Genomic DNA, 17399 nt, shown 5'->3' on the forward strand with positions numbered 1-17399 from the left:
TTCAACCACCCAGTACTGGCTTTGAAAAGGGAAGAAGGGGCCACGAGCCAAGGACTGTGGGAAGCCTCTGGAAGCTGGAAAAGGCCAGGGACAGGATTCTGCACTAGCACCTCCAGAGAAATGCAGCCCAGCTGACACCTTGATTTCAGTGCAGTGAAACACACTTCAGACTTTTGACCTATAGAACTATAAGATAATAATAAATTTGTACTGCTTAAGACACTAAATTTGTTGTATGTTCCATGAGCAATAGGAAACTGATACAGAGAGAAACATACATCTGTCCCCCTTCCTCCCTCCCACTTATGGAGGGCTGCAGTTGTCAGAATAATGGCCCTCCAAATGTGTCTGTGTTCCAGTCGCCAGAACCTGCAGCTGTGTTGTTACACAGTGAGGGGTTGCTTGTTAAATGAATTGACCTTGAGATGGGGAGATAGTCCTGGATTATCTGGACGGGCCCAATGGCATCATAAGCATCCCTAGAAGGGGAAGAGAGAGGCAACAGAGAGATCAGAGTCAGTGAGATTTGTTGGTGGTTTACTGCTGGCTTTGAAAATGGGCAAAGGGACCATGAGCCAAGGAGTGCCGGCAGCCTCTAGGCACTGGGAAAGGCAAGGACATGGATTCTCCCCTCAAGCCATCCCAAGGAACACAGCCTTGCTGACACCTTGATTTTAGCCCAGCGAGCCCCATTTCAGACTTGCGACTTTCTGTAAGATAATACATTTGGGTTGTCTTAAGCAACCCAGTTTGCAGTAATTTGTTATGGTAGCATTAGAAAACTAATACAAACAAAATTCTTGTTGACTATTTCTCTATGCTTAGCACTGTGACGGTCACTTAGATTCCAAAATGGTTTGGTCCCTACCTTTGAAACGCTCACCATCTGCTTGAGGAGACAAGGCTTCCACAAGGGATATCTAGCAGGTAATAACAGATGATGGAGAGGTTAGAGCTAGCGGGAGGGATACAGAGGATCAGTGCCATAAACTGCAGGGCTGGCTTGCTCCTCACACAGAGATGTGTAGATACAGGCAGATGGCACTGGGGAGCTACTGATGCAGTTGGTTGCCTTATCTGTCACTGCGCCGTGCTGCTGGTAGGGTATGCCACAGATGAGATCCCTGGGTATCAAAGGGAACCTGAGGCGCTGGGTGGCTCTCATCTCCACACTGATGTGATTCTACAGAAAAGAATCACTGAGTGCCACAACAAATGTATCCTATTAGCTCATACTCTCCCAGTCCACTTACAAAACCCTTCCAGCCTTAAAATATCCCAGCTGAAGGTATTTCCATACCTTCTAGAATTCATCCTTATGGTCACTCATTCCCTCAGTCCAGCCCACCCCCTCCTTGTTTCCAAGCTAACTGATGCTCCCAGTCACCTTCTCCAAGCCCCTGCACTTCATCTCTGAACAGGGCAACTTATCCAAGAGAACTCAGGTGACTTCACCTTCCCGTGCCTTGGGTTTCTAATCTTGAAAATGGAAATGACAACAGCACCTCTCTGGCTACCCTCTGTGAGGACAGAATGAGACACTAAGCAAAGTGCTGAGTACAGTACCTTGGAAACCCTCAATGAAATCGCACCGTGATTGTGATCATTCATTGCTGCTGGGTTCTGCTTGATCCTAAGTGGAGCGGTCAAATGTCCAGTTGGCACAGGGCAGCCCGGGTTCATATCTGCTTTCCCACGTCATTCCTTAATAGCATCCCTTTTCGCTCACAAAAGTGTCCCAAGGTGACACGTTAATCATGAGGAACAAGCCAAGCAGCTGACTTAGAATTGAGTTACCAGATCTGTAACAACAGGAAAGCTGACTTACAGCAAAACATCTGGCTCAGGGCTTCTTCAGTCTTTCCTGCCTAAGAAACAGGGCTGTTCCTAGAACCGGAAATGGGACTGAGTCTCTGGAACAGGCCAAGGGCATAGCAAAGGCTACAGATGAAAGACTTCAGAGAGATGTTACATTTCTCTTCTCCTTGAACATTTCTTCTTCATCCTCCCTTATCCGGGGAGAAAGCAGGGATTAGAAAGAGCCAACCCTGCTGCCATTTGATTATTTCAAGCAGGCATTTTTGTCTGTCTCCCTAGAAAGAACAAAGTCAAATCCTTTTGATATCGAATTGCCTCTATGCTTTAAAGCTCCAGAGCTGTGATTATGGTCTGAAAATAGCTCTTAACATAAAACAAAGATTAAAGATTCAGGTGAGTTTAAAAATGGGTTCTCTAGTTGTAAGGAGGCTAAAACCAGGGTTACACCAAACAACAATTTATTACGGGGATAAGATAAAGAGCTGTAACTGAGCATTTCTTCTTTCTAACACCTTTTCCTTTAGAATAACCTCTTTCAATCTTTACATTCCTGATTGTATATGTGTGTGTGTCTGTGTATATATTTATATATATGTATATTTTATATGTATATGTATAGATATGGATATAGAGAGAGACAGAGGAGTGTCTGTAGGTATTGACATAGAAGAATGTCTATATCCATGCTAAACAGAAAATAAGTGTAAAAAATGAAATAAGCATATGGAATATATGTGTCTATATATGTTCAATAAAGAATCTGAAAGAATATCTCTGGGGAATGGGAAAGGGGAACAGGTGGGAGATGGGTAAATTTTACATTTTCCTTTATAGTTAAGGTGCTTCCATATCAGTATAATTTTTTTAACAATAAGCATGTGTTGCTTTTGTACTTAAAAACTTAATGCCAAAAAGGTATCATTTTGATTTTTAAGCATAATTAGGTTTCAAGAGTATGCAAATATTTTTTCTAAGACTATGTATTAAGAGACAAAACGTTTGGATCAGAAGACCAAGGTTTTAATTTGACATTATTATTTTAATTGTAGGCCAAATAATAAAGGGGACATAAACAGCCTCTTGAAAGCATAACAGGCCTACCTTGTAACTTACATACTCAGAAAACTCATTTCTTTCTTACAACATACAGAATTGTGGTGGCAGAATTCTGAAACATCCCCTGTATAATCTTTTCCCCTTGAATGTGTTCACGATCTGTAAATATGATGGGGTTTCACTCACATGAGTAAGTGACTATGCTATGTTCATGGCAAAGGTGAAGGGATTTTGTAGATGTTAAGGGCCCTATTAACGAGGTTTCCTGGGTGGGCCTGACCTAATCAGGTGATCCCTGGGCATTGAAGGCACTTCAGAGACAGGAGTAGCTGTGGCAGATTCTCTCCCGTTGATCCTAAAGGAGCAAACTGCCGTGTTATATAGAGGAACATGTGACAGGGAATGGAAGGCAGACTGGGGCTGAGGGCCTTAGTTCCACAGCCTCAAGAAACTGACCCATGTAAACTATGAGTTATAATTTTAGTGTAGTTTGCTGTACAGTGATAGAAAACTAATACAGAGATTAAGCCCCGGCATTGAAAACCAGCCTCCACTTCTTATTTTTGCAAAATTTTCTTCTACTGCTGTTCTAGCCCAAGACAACTCTCCATGCAAAGACTCATAAGTATATAGTTGCCCCCCACATGCCTGTTCATATAGTTACCCCTGCAAGAGACAACATAGAGGAAGGGTTAAATGCATAGACAATACACTAGCACTGTCCACCAGAAAGTTCTGTGATGATGGAATTGTTCTATTTGTGCTATCCACTGTGGTAGCCACCAGCTATATGTGGCTATTGAACACTTGAAATACAGTTAGTGCAACAGAGGAACTGTATTTCACTTCTATTTAATTTAAATACATTTACAAGTAAATAGCCACTAAGGCTAGCAGATTGCACAGTGCAATTCTAGAGTTACACCCTCTAGGTCCAACTCCCCACCCCAGTCCTTAGCTGTATGACCTTGCACAGGCTTCTTCATATCTCTGTGCCTCTCTTTTCTAACAATTTGGTCTATCTTCTGGGGTGGTGGTGAGAACAAAGAAGGTAGTACTTGTGATATACTCAAAATAGTGTCTGGTATATAGTAAGCATTACATATGTTTGTCAAGTGAATAAGTAGATTCTAGTATCCTTCTTTTCCCATCTCATGGGAAAAAATCTACCCATTTATTTTTTAAACCTTAGAGATTTTCCCCTCTTAAATGAAACCTTTGGGACAACACCAAGCCACACGCTGCTTACTGGCTGTCAAATTAATCTGGCACCTAATTGCATACTGCCTTGAATTGTTACTGAAATGTTTGTGGGTGTATTTTCTGTCTTTCTCCAAGATTGAACAGTCCTCAGTGGAAACTGCTATATTACATGTGCCTTTTTGTATCCTCAGTGCCGAATGCACATCACTTTATCTAAAAGACATTCTATAAATATTTATTGACATTTGAATAAGGCCTTGAGTTCGAGATGGAGAAGGCAGAGACAATGACTAGAGTTACTGCTTATACATTTCTTTTATAGTTAACGTGTCACTAGGCTCAAGTACCATAGCATCTTGAAAAACCACCAAACGTCTAGCTGTCAGGACCTGAGAGAGAGGAGGAAATTAGAATCCTGGGCTGAATTTGTAAAGAAGCGGATGCCAAAAACATGGAGATGGAATTAGTACCCAGGTAGTACACAAACCACGCCCAGCCCATAATACACCCAGAGAATGTGGTGTCATCATATACAATGGGCACTGGGGGCTTCTCAGAGGACAGAGATCAGTTACTTCCCTGGAGATTAGGGACAATCCCTCCTAAGAGGCTTTGACCATTTACATCCTGCAGTGCTGACCTTGCTGAAACTCCTGGAGCAGCCACAAGACTCATTAGAAACCAGTCCCCTTGGAACCCCTAACCCCAAAGCCTGACTACCGTCCTGCTCTATTCCTGCCTCTTGTTCAGTGTGAGTTTCCTGACTACTGAGCTTGCCCCAACTTTTCTTTGGGATCATCCTCAATCTGCCAAGTCATTTGAAACTGCTTCACCTCCTGCCTAAGAACAAGATTTTGGTTTCATTTCTGCCCGAACCTATGCTCCCACCAGCTCTCTATGACTGCACCTCTAATTTAAACTTTGTCCATACTATGACCCATCTTGTTTCCAGGCAGCTTCTCTTCCACTTGAATTCTCATGGACTTGGTGGGCTACAGTGTCACCTTACACTGAAAATAAAATTCCAGGGGCTTCCTAAGAAATTATTTAATGGAGAGTTAGAAGATACCGGTGGCAGGAGAATGATAAGGATACTATAGCTATCCCTTTTTCGGATCGTGCCAAGTCACTAGCTCAATTCTGTGCCAGTGTGCATATGACAAAATGACAACAAGATTCGTCCGTGAGCTCGCTTAAACTCACATTCTACTCTTCTTTTGTAATCAAACCACTGTTTTTTGAATGGCTATAAATTTATAAATTTTTAATGGCTCTCCTAATTTTAGGAAAGGCTAATCAACCTTTACTTCCAGGCATTTCCACTTCCACTTAAGTGCCTTTCTGTATATAATCTTTAACTATCTAGCTGGTTCAGGAAGAAAAAAGAAGAAATAAGTGTTAAACCCTCCATAGTAAAATAGCAGTAAAGCAATAAAAAATAATAATACATTTAAGAAAAGCAGCGAAGTCAGCAACTGTAATATTGCTCACCATTAAGAGCTTCTCTGACTTTATTATCCATTACTAATGTAGCCTTTTATTTTGCTGCATTTTTTCATTAGTAAGTCTGCATACAGTATACTGTAATAGCAACAAACTCTACTCATTCTAGAACATGGCAATAAAATTTGAATCATGAAGCTCATTAGTAAATGACAGTAACTTTTAGTTATTTAATACTAGAATATTAAATACAATATTCTCATTGTTATTTTGCACATGATTCAAAACAAAATATACAATTATAAAAAAATAAAAGTTTAGTCTAACTATAAGCTGGAAAGACTCTTACATTACATATTTTAATCGTAAAAATAAAAGTTATTTTTTTAAATACTCTGGTATTGCCAAAATATGTCCATGTTCTTCCTAGAAATGAACCATATTGATCAGTAATTCATGAAGGTTGTAATGTGACTACCAAAATGTTACCAATTCATATTAACTATAAGGAAGACCAGTATGACCTAGTGAGAAAAGGTAAAGAACTATGCCTTCATTACAAGACCATAGAATAAGGCAAATTTCCAGTTAAAACATTTCTCAGCATTTGCTTCTTCTGGTAATGAAGATAATGCTGCCTTTCAAGTAGTATGAGCAATAAGTGAGATCCTATGTATCAAGTGTCTTACACAGGGACTGGAATAGGCATTCAGTACAAATAGCAGTTGTACTATTACGGAAACCTAGTGCCCCAAGTTTTCTAGCCTTCTAGGAATCACCTTTCTTGAATATCTACATAAAATAACTTGAGACCTCATCTTTGGTGAGCATGAGTAAGTAATACAGAGTCCTCCCATGTATTTCAAGTGATTCCTGGGGACTAAACATCTCTCCTGTTTCTTCCTTGTGACATTTGACTCCAAATTGCTGACTCTAGTTTCTCCGGATTAATGCTGACTTTGGTCCATCCAGTTGCCATCAAGCCAAGATATTCCTGTTCTCAAAAATCTCTGTCTGACTTGACTACAGGAGCAAAGCGCTTTCCTCCCCTCTCCAAGGTATCACTAACACAAATCTGAAGCCAGGTTGTGGTGGTTAACACAGTGTGCAGGAAACTTGAGAATTTAGTAAGAATATTACAGTGCAGACAAGGAGAACTTAGTTTAGTATCAGACATCATTGCTCCCCAAATCCACAGGACATACCTCAATCTGGAGGATCTCTTGCAGGCCAGCTGCCAGTTTCTTCTCCTACCATCTCTCTTTCCCCAGTTCCAAGGCTGTTCTGCTTTTGTCCCAGAGCACACCAGAAGAAAGGGAAAATCCTTAACTATCCTGGAGGGCCTGAATTCCCATCTCTCCATTCCCCCACCAAAAGTAAACTTTTGCATTATTAGAATAAATTGGCATGATTATTTACACTTAGATGACTTCCAATATCAGAGGAAAAAGAATAAGTACTTAGCTTACTTCTGCATGTCAATAAAGCTCACAATTAATCCCTGCCAGAACAAAGAGAATGACTACCTACTCCCAGGGCACATTCCCACTTTCACTTTTCCAGCCTCAGGAAGCAACTTTCCTGCAATTTTTGAAAAGCAGTTTTAGCCCTGCTGCCTGACAGTCATCAAGGAGTCAGAAATATTGAGGTGTAGTCTTGGGCCACCTCACTACAATATAAGTAACATTAATAAGGTCTTGCCAGACCATTTTAGTAAATGGATTTTTAAAATTCATTTATAATTAGTACATTAACTGTTTCTGTGCAAAAAGGAATCTGCCAATTTTCATTAGAAAGCAGCTGATTTCTAAAGTAAGCCAACAATTACCTTGCAGATCTGTTGAGGGATATTTTTTTAGATAGTACAAAGATAAATTTCAGCCTAGCCTGCATTCAGACGATCAAAAAATAAAAATAAGTCCAGTTAATGAGCTTTGGACAAACTGTAAAAACAGGCTTCATTTCTTACTAATGCTAGTTCAACAATCCAGAGTGATTGTATTTAGATATGGTCACAGAATTCTCTGGCAAAGATCTTAGATATATAGTCTTAAGCTTATCCTGTTGTTTTGTAGAAGAAAAAAAATTAAAGCCCTGTGAATGAGTTGCTCAGGTTTACACAGCTATTAAGTGGCTCCTGTGCCAAGATATATTTATTCTTAAATGGCAAGATTCTTAGGACAGTATTGCTTTAGCTAAATATATCTTTTTGGATTAGTGTCACCTGAATATAGAGGTTTAATTTCCCCACAGGTAAACAAGAGCTGGTATGATGGTTCCACATGATCCTTAGGGACCTAAGCACCTTCTAGGAATCTGTTCCACAGTCTTAGAGAACCTTAGGTTTTCTGGTCTGAGATGACTGTAGGAACAGAATCAAAGTGGGCAGAATAAGGGGATTCATCTTCCCTTTCAAGACTTCCCAGAAGTCCCAAGTGACACTTCCACTCTCATTGGCGACAACTTAGTCCCACAGTCATGCCTGGCTGCCAAGAAGTTGGGTCATGATGGTTTTTATTCTGGGAGGCAGTGTGCTGGAATAAAAATTGGGCTTCTTTGACTAAGCGAGCAATGGAGAACAGAAACTGAAAGGCTCTAGCAATATCCACTGCAGTAGCTTTTCCTTAAGACTTCTGAGGACAACTTTATATTCAAAAAGAATGGCAGTCACTTCTATTACCAGTGACTCTAGGATTCAGGGAAATGACATGTCCATATGGGATCTGGTTTCTTGGTAGATACACCACACAAAGCAGAAATCTGAGCCTAACCCCAAGTCACATTTACCATGGAGAACCAGATGGGTCTGGGTATTTTTAGCTAACTCATGGAGCAGGTTTGCCGAAAGTCTGTTTGTGTGAAGGACTGAGGAGTTTCCTGGCAGAGAATTTACCATAAGGAAAGTTTTTCATTTATTGTTTTCATTTCATTAATTTATTCAACAAATATTGAGTATATGCTACATGTCAGCCACTGATATACACACATTGTTGAAGAGCAATGACAAATAGTTCCTGTATACAAAACAAACCTTCCCATCCTGTGAGGAGGTAGCCATTTAAAAAAGTAAATCTGAATAAAATAACGAAATCACTGTTATAAATACTGTTAGATGTCATGGAAAAAAATAAATACGAGTCTGCACTATAGAAGAGAAATGAGCACCTACTCAAAACGCTAAAGACAAAGTGACAAGTGTTAGGCTGGAGAAAGGAAAAACAAGGACATGCAAACAGAACAGAGAGATGCCATAGGGGAAGAACAGATCAGACCCCAAGGTCCATGCCTTATATAAAAAGGGGACAGCTCTCCCTGAATTCCATCCTGATGTGCCAACTAAGACCCGGATGTCAGCCTCCTCCCTCTTGGAAGGCAAAAAGTTTCTAGTTGACTATTATGTCACCTTTAGCCAATCATACCTCTCAACACCCCTTAGGATAGCTTGCCCACTCCCCCCTCTCCTAATCCCTTATAAGCGCCCCACCTCCCTAACTGGGCGTGACTTCTCCGGCTTGTAGTACCCAGGCCGCGAGAACATCACCCGGGGGTATTTAAATAAATTACCTGGCCCTTTGTTGCCTCTCTTTGCCTGCTTATTTCGGCTAGAATTTATCTTACAATAAGAAAAGGTGTTTATGACAAGGATGTGGCTTGCTTGTATTGGTGAAATAGATGTCTATCAATTGTGGAGTGGATAAATATAATTTGATATATTTGTGTAATGTCTACTATATAGTAGTTAAGCTGAATGAATTAGATTTCTATGCATCAACATGGAAAGATCTAAAAGAAATGTTAAATTAAAAAAATAAAGAATAACACAGTGTTTTCTCACAAAACAAGCCAATATAGTGTCCATGGATAAATAAACATATATGTAAATGTACAAGAGGGACTGGAACTACACACCAGGGTGCCTGGCTTTGGACAGGGGTGAAAGGAATGGAATGGGGCATGGGTTACAAAGCCAGCTTCACCTAAATCTTCACATGCTTATTTTTATATTAAGAATCTTCTTTGTATTTGCTGTAGGTCTTTTTAACATCAATTTGGGTGGTGGGAACAAAAGTGTTTGCTATATATACCATACTACTTTCCTATCCTCTCTCTCTCTCCTCTTTTTCAATCCTTCATTCTTTGAACTCCCAAGTAAAAAGGTAATAAAAAACTTTTGACCCACCAGGAGGAAGGTTTCTACCACTAGTATTTTCCCTTGAATCCATACCTGTTACATTTTTTTTATTGAAGTATAATTGGCATAATATTATAATCGTTTCAGGTGTACCACATAGTGATTCGACATTTATACACACTGTGGTGACCATTTTGTAATGTGTCCATACATTTTTGTTCGCCATTGCCTTTATTCATGTCACTAAGTATAAGTGACAATTAAATTCACACACACAATCTCACAAATGAGGAGAAGCTACATTAGGAGAATTGGTCTTGCTATGATAAAGATTATTACTTCATAATACCTCTAAATCCACTTACTTTAGATAGGACAGACATTTTCTGAGTTTGAGAAGAATGTATACTATGTATGACAAGAAATGACCTTGAGGAAGCACCAAGCACAGCGTTTCCTCTTGCTTTGAAGCTATAAAACAAATTTCAACTTTGACAAACAGAGTCAAATCATGTTACTCACGTAAAGGATACTGATGGTAATTTTTTTTCTTCCAATTAACTAATAACAAGTATAGGCAATGTCCCAAATGGAGTTCACTAGGTTATAGACATTTTGCATTTGGAGTAGATCAAATTGCTACAGGAAGAATGAGGCTCCCATCAAAAGCTCCTATAACAGTAGCTACAATTTGATTGTCTACTGTAAGGGATTTGGCAGTGATAACTGCAACTAATTGAAAAGTAGATGAAAGTATCACAGATGGAAATCAAAATGCCAGCTTCCTACTATTAACCTTGAATTCAATAATCGGGTTAGCTATCTGGTCAGAGTTGGACTTCCCAGTGAAGACTTCAGAATTGAATTTAGCCACCTAGTCCCAGACAGTAGTAGGCATATTCTGAGGGTAGATGGCCCAAAGTCACTGGCAAGGTCATTTCTCTTTTGAGATTGGGAGAAAGAAAAAGAGAACACATTTCCAATAAGGATGGTATTCCCTACTCTATGGACCAAGCTAAGGACACTGGGAGGAGAACATGGTTCCTTCTTTACCTCGTAAGTATCAATCACAGTATGAAACATTTTATCTGTTTTCTATCTAATTTCTCACAACAACCCTCACAGAGTCAACATAATTACCCAGACTTTACAAAGGAGGAAAATGAGATTCAGAGCGCTTAAGTAACTTGCCCATACTCATACTCTTGGTTAGATGGCTGAGCTGGGAGTCAAACCTAGGTCTCTATGACACCAAAGCCCACACACTTTCTACTCTCCATACTTCATGCCCATGAAATCACCTGCTTTCTCTTGAAAATAGTTACAGTCATGTAGATGGAGCATGAAAATGGCACTAGTCCTTTCAACTTCCTTGAATAGTTGCTGCTGGTCAGTCACATGCACTTGATGCAGTATTAGATCATGCCAAATGAAATGTCTCTCCACAAAAATTTATTGTTTAAGTTAATTCACCTTTGTAACTCTGAGAGGTTAAGTCCCATTCTGCCTTGGGTGTGTACACACAGAACCTATTAGCAATTAAAATGAGTTACAAATGTGTCAAGAAGAGATCCTGCTGCTGAAATCCAGGTCAGGCTACTTGAAATGGATATATATCTTCCTTTTCTAAATGTTAATTAGATGTTCTATTTTATCATCAAAGTTTCTAGCAGAAATTTTCCTTAAGTTGACACTTATAGGTCAAGAGAGCTTCAAGCCCTCTCATAGCATCCTCAGCCCCCACACTTAGAAAGCCAATTCTAAAGGGTTTATATAGTATTATTCAAAATTTTGAAATGAAGAAAGCAAAATGAAAAAAAAAAAACAGTATGGACCTGAAGTATCCTCAATATTATTCAGTAGACCTAGTAAATGATAACATGAAAAGTAAGTTACTCCAGATTCCATTAAATTTGACATTTTAGCATCTATGCACCAATATCAGTAAATCTTTTCTAACTCAGTACCAAGGTCTGTACTCATTTTTAAAAATTCAGTAAGTATTTACCAAGGATTTTATTCCATTTTATGTAGTTTATCGCCCAAAGCACAAATAAATAGCAATAAACTTTTAGTCACAGAGCTCGAAAATAAAAAGTTATCACTTCATGTGGCTGACCACAAGCCACTTTTTATGGGCATATTGTAGCATGGTTCATAAGCAGATTGTATTGTGCTGCGTTAAATTTTAATGCTGATTGTCAATGAAAAAATACAATTATAAAACTAAAGTATCAAAACATCAGCAACTAAGCAGAGGCATTTACATGAGTTGGGAGAACTTTTACTCTTGGCTCTGCCTGTGTGAGTCTGAATAAGTCACCTCATCTCTCTGAGCCTTAATTTCCCCATCTACAGAATGAAGATATTGGACTAGAACTGGCCCTGCAATTTTTATTAGCTTCTCTTGAGAGTCTACAAAAGTGCCGTTCCCAGACTCCACCTCTGGGAAATTCCATTCAGTGAATCTGGGGTGGGGCCCAGAAACCTGCCTGCTTACCAAGGGCCCAGGGGACGTGGATTCTGGAGGTTCCCACAAATCGCACAGTAAGGTACACCTTATTTAAACCCCTTTCAGCTCTACCATTCTACTAGTCTGCAGAAAATTCAGTAAAAATAGCAATCACAATGGCATCTTTCTTGCAGAAACACCTACGTGGTATTGGTCCATTTCGAGTAATCATTTCCTCAGGATACAAACTGCCAGCCTGTGACAACGAAACACCTGTGAATGAAGGACTTCCTAAGTTAACAGGAAAAGAAAAAAGGCCGGGAGGTAGAGAAGCAGGGAAAGAAGATACACAAAACACAAATTCTTAGGCTTTCAAGTGCTTTCAGGTCAACATCTCTACCCAAAATAATCACTGACATTTTGCAAGTAGAAAATTCTTAAAGCTGACTAATTACTTTGGTATTTCAATGAAAGATAACAATTGAGCATGCGTGAAAGCAGCTTTGTAAATCTGCGGTTTAATTGTAGATCACTTGCTCCACACCCCTGTGTTCTGAGATATTTCTACATGGAATTCTTTGTTATATTACTATACCATAGTAGTTTTTAAAAAGCATTTAAGATACTGTTACATATTAATATTGAAAATGAATCAAGAATTTGGATAATTTAACTCTATATAGGTATTATCGTTCACTAGCATTCTAGGACTCAATTTTAGACAAATCACTCACTTAAAAATCAGTGGAGAAACACAACATGATGAAGCCACGTGGCCTGTAATCAATATCATCACTACAGCACAAGACTACATTTGGCCAGTGGCCAGAGCAGGGGTACCAAATGAACAATTTTATTGTTGCCTAAAGTACCCCAGTGTTGTCAGTGAAAATCATAGAAGGTCTGTTCAGACACTTGAGTAAATCATATTTTGAATTCCAAGCAAGCAGAACTTAGAGCAGGAACTCAGGCTTATCCAAAATTGTTATGTACTATTTCAATAGGAGTTATCTTAGGTTAAGTGATTATATTTTATTAAAATTGTGAGCAGAATATCAATTCTAATTTGACAATTATCCTCTCTTACTGCAAATAATAACCAGCATTCATCATTTAGTAGCACTATACACATCTTCTTAAGTATTAGTATTTCTACTGAAAAATGCATTAAAACAAATTCAAATATATTTAAATGATGGCAAATAAGTTGTCTAATTCAAATAGTGCCACTTCCTGACCTGTACCAACTAAATCTATGTATAAAGGGCTAAGAGGTCAGCATACTGAATTCATTATTCTGAAGCAATGATGCATAGCAAAAATAAGCTTGCTTTTGCTTTCTTTGAAAATATTAATAAAGTGACACTGACCCTACTATAGTACTTGAGTTGCTGCGGTGATGCCCAAGGTAGGGGACAAATCTGCTGATGATTTTGCCTCCAGTTTTGTTATCATATCTTGGAGTTGCCCCAAAGTGATGCTTTCGAGAAACTCCATATGGTTCTTCCACACCACATAGACTTCAGGCTATTTTTTCTGAGAGAACTTCAGCAATATTTAAGGTTGTAAAAAGTATCATGAAATTTGAAGACTTTTGTTCTTTTTTTTTTCATTACAGTTTGCCTAGGAACCATAGCACCACCATAGACAGTTGCAAAAGCTGTTTGACATATGTCCTGGGGCCATTACATTTGACTTAGAGGTGACCTCACCTGCAGTAATCAGGTGAATAGAGGTGTGTGCCAGCTGTCATTGTAATGTCATTGAGGAAATGTCCTCGAAGATGAAAAGTGGAAGGTAAAAAACAAGAACTGATATCACATCTGAATAATAAATCATCAAGATTCAAGGTAGAAAAAAAATCCATTCTCCTCTCATTGATTTGCAATGATGATTGAATGCTGCATCCAGCTATTAGTTGGAAATGATTTTATTTACTTTCACCTCCACCCTGAACCCACAATTTTTAAACCCTGCTTCACTTTGTGCAAGTCACAACTTCAGGATAGATCTGAAGTATGTCATCCTTGCTATTTTGAATATTAATAGCCTAGTCCTCTTCACAAATGATGACTTTTTTAAAAAAATCAGAAATACTTAATGCAAATCCTTAGGAGCTGCTCATCTGGCTGTAACTCTTTTGAACTGGGCATCTTTCTTGCAGACATTTTTTAATGTTCCAGCAGAGTCAGCATTAAACCCTCTACCACAGCACATACTTTAGCATATATTTGTACTAGCCAAACATAAATACATAAATAAAATCAACATAACTTAGTACAGAGGTTCAACTGCATTACACCATTCCAATAATGTACAATGTCAAACTCAACAAATTTGGTATCCTCCTGAATGCATTAAGTTGTAACTCCAAACAAAAATACAATTTCCAGTTTCAGAGAGATTAATGGGATGGGATATGTCAGGATAAATTAAATACTCATTAACACTGTCCTAAGCCTTATCTGTACAATCTGCAGCTTTCGCCATGTATGTTCACTCCCAAGTCCAGTAAGGTTAAATATGGTTGTTAATGATGAATCACTCGACTCAGTCAACCAGGAGGGAGATCTAGAGGCCTTAGCGAGCAGGTACCATGGCTAAGTGACACTTGCTACAATTGGCCGAGCAACAAAAGTTTGCCTATAACTTTGTACCACACATAGCTCCTCTTTTATTCTCTATTTCTTTCTGTTCTTCCCCTTTCTCTTTGCCGTCTCCTTTCTTTGTTCTGTCCCATCTTTCCTTCCTCCCCTGCCTGATCCAGCATACCAGTGTGTTTTATGCTGTGAGATTCAACCTATTAGTCACTCACGAAATCAGTTTAGTAGGCCACAGCCAGTAATTTTTTAAATCAACTATAATAAACTAGTTCAGGGTGCATGACTACAACAAGGGGATATTGTTTCAGAGACTCTGGTTTCAACCCATGACTGTGCCCTGGGTCATGAAGGAAAATCTATCTCTTCATAAAGAGCAGCATCCATGTGCATTGCCTGCCTCCACTGATAGCACCTGGGGCAGAAGAGGTGGCAGACTGCAGGGTGTAGCAGACCCAAAACAGAGCATCAGGGAGCCCAGGATATTGCTCTCCTTCTGTTGCTAAGTCACAATGTACATTATTACGTTCCTTCAACTTGTTAAAGTGTTAAAGAACTGTAAGGTGTTTATACACACATACATATACATATACCACATCTGTATATATGTGTGTGTGCATACACATGTGAGTGTGTCTATATATGGCATACTGGTGCTACTGGATTGTGGTAGAACAGGCCAGGGATGCTGCCAAACCTCCCACAAGGCATGCTATGGCCCCCACAACAAATAATTATCTGGTCTAAAATGTCAATAGTACTGAGGTTGAGAAACCCTGGTATATACATATATCCAACTATTTGGAAAAATCTAAGGAAAAGATGGAGTGTTTTTAAGTTCTCATTTGAATATCTGACATCATATAATTCTAACCAGAATCATAAATAACTTTCTAATCTTGGTTCTATCATACAATTTAAATTGTTACTTTCTCACTAACATCCTTGTTTTGTATAATTTCCTTATTTTAAGAAGTGAGTTTAGGAATCCCTCATTTCAAGATCTCTCTTCACATATGTGTACCACTTCACAATTGTCAAGGGTTTTTGTGTGACCCCCACCTTACTGACTGTCCCTAGTGTTACACACTGAGAGAGGCACCATGCCTGCTCAGGTCACCCTGCAAGGCAGAAGCAGAGGTGGAATTTAAACACAGGTTGTTGGTCTCCAAAGGTTTGGATGTGTACTTGATTAAGAGAAACACTACTCAGGTCTTGGCCAACCACTATTCCAACCAAACCAACATACCTGCCAAGATAATCAAAATCATGGAAGCAGATTTAAAAATTTCCACACATTCAATAGCATCATAGAACCAAAGTCTACAATGTCCTTTCAACTATAATTACTGGTATTAAAGGCATGTCCTCTGTGTTGCATTTCTATATTTAGGAATTTGTCTGTGTCTGAACTCTTTGAAACCTTTGGTTCAAAAGGGACAGTATTCCTGAAAACACCTCACATCTTAAAATTACTGACTGTACCTTTTTTTCTTGTTTGTATTTTCTAAGTATCCACCTCTGGATAGGTGTGGAGAAGGTGATGAAACAACATTCTCAGGCAAACTATAAACTACACAGTAACTGGACAATATTTGTATCATCTAAGAAGTATACGCACATTTTTGAAATTCATCCTAGATAAAATTTCTGACTTTCTCCTCATCTAAGAATAAAATTATAAAAACTCAAGCAAATTTTAGTTTTCTTTCTCTATTTCCCTACAAGCACTGCAATCAGGGATCTCTAAGCCCTTTAGCAACATGAACTAATCAATAGAGAATAGCACACAGACATATGTTTACAAAGTCACTACACCAGAGAATTAACTGTCATTTTAATTAATTAAGCAAAGTACACTAATGTGCACATCTTTGATAATCATTATACCAGGAAGTTTTCCCCTAACAAAGAAACTTAGAAAAGTCAGTATAAAGCAGCTTTCAGTTAAGCTGTACATTTAAAACTTGCACAGATGTGACATTCTCTTATACTGTAATTACCTATGCAACAGCCCTCACAGAAAGTTCTGTATTGCTCATCATTGCATGTGTGTGTATGTGTGTGTGTGTGTGTGTGTGTGTGTGTGTGTGTGTGTATGTATGCATTCAGGACACCCCTTGAAATAGCTACCCACCTATTTGAAAATTTTATGTTAACAAAAGGAAAAAAGTCTGCTCTTTTTCATTTTATCTAACTGTCAGTGTAGTCTCTTGTGGAAAGGCAGACTGCTAAACGCTTTTCTGAGGCCCAGCAAACATGTTAGACTTGTTTACAAAGCTAATTAAAATTTATGCATGCCATATTTTACATGTTTCCACTGGATCAAAATAAAACGTCAGTTTTTATCCTTGATACCATGTTCTTCATCTAATCTGTATACAAGCTATTGCCTTTTTCTGTGTTCCCTTTGGCTAAGGACACACCACCCTTCTCAGTAAACTGTCTCCTTTTTTCAGCATGACTATCTCATTATTTCTGCCTTTGAATAGCCTTTTAGCTCCATGTTTTGTGGTCGTTTATAGCACCCATTAAACAACTACATGAAAAGATGACACAATCAGAGATGAGGTAAAGACAGAAAGGAAACAGCATTAACTGTTCCCAGTTAGTAATAATATGATGTGCCCAGGCAGCTGCCATAGTCTGCAACAAACAGCACAGTGGATATTTTGCACAAATAAGGATATTAATA

The 17399-nt window shown here is 38.8% G+C and overlaps 1 long non-coding RNA gene across 2 annotated transcripts in view; it reads right to left on the reverse strand.

The window, feature by feature from the left end:
- LOC118910066 (uncharacterized) overlaps positions 1-6985 on the reverse strand; it is a 106819-nt gene extending 99834 nt beyond the window's left edge. For both annotated transcript variants that reach the window (XR_005023823.2, XR_008995217.1), the window contains exons 1-3: positions 6726-6985; positions 1567-1802; positions 420-479 (exon numbers count right to left, since the gene is read on the reverse strand). This is a non-coding gene — a long non-coding RNA (uncharacterized LOC118910066). The remainder of the gene's footprint in view (positions 1-419; positions 480-1566; positions 1803-6725) is intronic.
- Between the last annotated feature and the right edge of the window lie 10414 nt (positions 6986-17399).

This window comes from Manis pentadactyla, chromosome X (genome assembly GCF_030020395.1).
Source record: "Manis pentadactyla isolate mManPen7 chromosome X, mManPen7.hap1, whole genome shotgun sequence".
NCBI classification, from domain to species: Eukaryota; Metazoa; Chordata; class Mammalia; order Pholidota; family Manidae; genus Manis; species Manis pentadactyla.